The sequence below is a fragment of the Mastigoproctus giganteus genome, chromosome 10 (assembly GCF_048544385.1).
Source record: "Mastigoproctus giganteus isolate SK-2022 chromosome 10, ASM4854438v1, whole genome shotgun sequence".
In the NCBI taxonomy this organism is placed as follows: domain Eukaryota; kingdom Metazoa; phylum Arthropoda; class Arachnida; order Uropygi; family Thelyphonidae; genus Mastigoproctus; species Mastigoproctus giganteus.
The window spans coordinates 12,303,339-12,307,425 of NC_143584.1; positions in this window are offsets into that span (position 1 = coordinate 12,303,339).

The following is a 4,087-nucleotide window of genomic DNA, read 5'->3' on the forward strand; positions in this document are numbered from 1 at the left end:
CTTGTTGGACACTATGGAAAGGCATATCAGGCGTCTGATTACACCAATCACCTGCATTGCCGACCGCATTACACACAGCTTGGTTGGCCATACCTCCCGAACGCTTCCGACTCCTTGTTGAATCAATGCCACCTCAGATAGCTGCTGTACTGAGGGCAAAAGGACCTACGAAGTATGAGGTAGGTGGTCATAATTCAGTGATCACTCAGTGTGTAACTTAAGGCTACATAACTTTGCAGTCACATGCCAGAATTTGAAATTGTACCTCATATTCTTGGACATATAGTTTCCTGTCATTTACCGGCAGTTCGCCAAACCTTGAGTAGTTGTATAGTGTCGCTACCATTGTGCAAATTAAATGATCACCTTGTGTATGGCTAGATTTTAGAAAAAAAAAAAAAAAAAATTTATATCGTCCCTCGTAGAAGGCCGCTTTATCAAAAGGAAGAAGTTGAAGTTATTGTTAAGGTCCTATACTCGGTTGCAGGCTGGCTAAAAGATGGTCAAAGTACAGGATGGACCAGTGTAGTCGGGACTTTGGGTTGGCTATCCTGTTATTTCTTATTTTCATCAATGATAGGACAGGGGTATCATTTCGGAGATAGTCAAAGTATGCTGATGATTTAAAAGTGAGAAGTGTGGTTAAAAATTCGAGCCGGTCTATATTTCATCAAAAGACTTGAATTGGTTGCATATGTGATTTAAGCATATGGAGTCCCTTTAAATTAGGGAAAGAAGAGCTATAAGTAATTCAAAGACGAAAAAGATTAGGTAATTTGACATTAAACGGCTGGCTATAAATACACATAGTGTCCTGTGCATGATTTATAAGATTGTTGAGTGGCAGAGGAATGTCATTATCTCTCTGTACAAAATGATGGTTAGACCGTATTTGGAATATTGTATTCAGGTTTGTAGACGCATCTAAAGAAGATACAGAAGTGGGGAGCAAAAATGTGGACAATCATATTAGTGATCAGTGCAAATTGATGCACATAACAAAGAACCGTTTAGAAAATGTACCTCAGTTTGACAACTGAGGTACCTATTAAAGTCCTAAAGAGTTGAGTAAAATGAATGTAGAAGGAGTGTTCATTCTCTCCAGGTGATAGAGGAATCAGTGAAATAAAAAATAAATAAATAAAAGCAAGGAATAACAGAAAACTGAATCTCGTGGAGTTCACCTATGCACAGCGGGTTGTCAAACACTGGAATAACTTGACTCCAAGGTAGTAGAGGCAGTAGATTTGAAGTTTAAAGAGGAACTAGATGAGCGATAAAGCCAACTATAATTAGTTTTATCGCTCCAGTCTGAGGTATTCTTCCTATACAATATTAAATAAGGAGTAATTTACATAAAAGTTGTGTGTGTTCTGCTTCATTTTTTATTTTCTGGATGAAAACCCTTAGTTTTCAGGAGAAAAAAACCGTGCCAACCTCGCCCGACTAACTAAGTCACTTTGTAAAAAATGCCCATAAAAATAACTCACATTATCCACGGGATTCAAGCTCTAGTCTTTTCCAACAGGCATTGGAAGGACGACGATTGTTCTACCAACTCGCTACATATAAGAGCCTGCGGATTGAAGCCAAATATGCAAAGTGCTTGTAGATATTTTCAACCGATGAAACCATTCGCTCGTATTTGCACCAACTTGGAAGAGTGTATTAAAAATAAGCAAGTTATTGTGATATTCAGTATAATGAATCTGGAGATGAGCTGTACAAGCAACCGAAGATACCCTCAATTCCATGCGGGTGGCAATTGCAACGACCGGTTCTCTGTGGGTTAATTTGCCCAACAGATATGGAGTGTGGATGTCATCATTAAACTGCTTCCATTACTTTTTAGTGGTATCGGACCATGCTACGTTCGGAATAATACTCGGCGAGTTTAGTGTGAAAATAGTCTTCTGACGATTCCCTTTCGTATAAAACAGAGCACATAATCACGTACAACATTAATACCTAGTGGAAAAGAGTTCCAATGCCTCAATGATGGACTTTTTAAGCAAGTTTGTTGAGTTGGTGTCAGACGAGAGTTGCTTGGGTTTATAATTCCGGAAACTCTGGTTTGTCCGTCAAACAGCAAACCGATCGAGGAATACACACACTATTACAGACAATGTACAGACAGCTCATGGTTTTAGTTTCTCTGGCGCTTAACACATACGCTTTCGTTTCTCCTCGTGATCCTGGCATTATTCTGTAGCTTCCCCTTAGGGGTTCCAAGGTGTTTCTCATCGCTTTGGGATTTACCATTTATTGTGAGTGCACCGGAGGCATCTTTCTGTCTTGCTATATCCCAGTTGGAGGGAATCGGAATGTCACCATGACTTACGGGCAGTAGCGAAATTATAAATTATGAAGGCTCACAGCGAGATTAACTCACTCACGGCCCATGATTCTTGTTATGAACCTCCCTTACCGTTCGGGTAACCTCGTGGTAGCGGACTGGCAGTATGATAGTTCGTCCAGTGCTTACAGGTCCTACATGAAAAAGTTGGATTCATTATTCTTCGAAATTCTTAATTTTTTAATGAGGGAGATTATCTTTGAAGTTTTGGAGAATCTCCATTGGCAGGAATCTGTCACCCTACCTAAGCATCCACGCTACGGACTGTAAAGAAGGGAGTTCCCTTAAGGGTTTCGGGGGGGATTCTCCAATTACAAATCTGCCAAAAACTTGGCGTATTGATTTCACCCGCTATCATTTTAATGGTGACGAGTAAGCGGAGGGTGAATATCCGTTCTGAGACTTTTCTGTAATTTAGAAGTTTGGTCATTTATGAAGTATGTGTGAGAGTTGGAAGCTTGTCCTTGAAGAACACCCACCGAAGAAGCCAGTACTCATCAGATAAGATGGTTTTTAGCGTGGTTTTTTCGGCCGATGCCAAGATTTAAGATCCGTAGGTAATGATTGGCTGAAGAAACGGATAAATATATTGAAGGGTGAACTGAGACTCTGTGACATGAAGGAGATGTTGTTTGACAAGCCATCTGGATCGGCAGACCTTGTGAATATCTGCGACATGGTGTTTAAAGCTGAGCTTAGGATCGAAGATGACCACGGTGCAATGTGACCAAAGTTGCTGATGTGTCTAAAACCCTACAAGAACCAACCAACAAAAACAAGTGGCAACTCTTTAACTCAGTACATCATAAGAAATTGAAATTTCGAATAATAAAATGAAAATTTCTTGGCGCATGATCTCTAGAAGTGTTGCCTCATCAACTGAAACTCAATTTCACAACGCCGTTCTCTCAAAATTATAAAAGGAAATAGTTAGCCAGACTGAAGAGGTGAAAAAAAATAATAATAATAAATAAAAATCTGCCATATTAGATTTACCTGAAAACGATTTACCCATGTATAATTTGCCCATAAACTGCGTGTGTTCTCTTGTCTGTTTGCCTGTTTCGCTCGACTAAAAACCAATTTTCCACAAACTTCAGCCAGTTTAGACCCATCTCAAAACTTTCGAAAAGGCTCTGCTACCTACAATTACTCATTAAATCCTCCAGATGAAACCACCTGAAATCCACTACGCCATCCCAGAAAAACCATCATTCACTAACTTGGCAGCCACCATAAAACGCTTTTATCTCTTGATGGACCCGGGTTCGAGTACCGCCTTGGCGGAAGTGAACGCGGCTCCATCACGCTGGGAGACCAGAATAATAATAATAATAATAATAATAATAATAATTAATAAAATAAAACATCGTGAAAGCTGCTCCAAGGGACCTGCCTACAGCTGAGGCAGATTGTGGCGCTATCTGGCGTCACCCACGAGACCTACCACTGGATATAAGCTGAAGCTAAACAGGTCCACCTCCATAGATCGATGATGTCGCAGAGAAAAATTAATCATACTGCATCGAGTGTGGCGCAGGATAAAGTCACTCGCGTTCAGGCCTTAGGTAGAGGGGTCAGTTCGAAAAGTTGGAGACAGTCTCCGGAGGAAGACAGTAGAGCGAGTGGCGCTGCCCCCGTATGGCTATCACAAGAGAAGGGCAAGACCATCCAACCCCACCAACTGGAAGTGCCTCCTGCGCAACTTCGCTAGTGACCAGCCACCCAGGA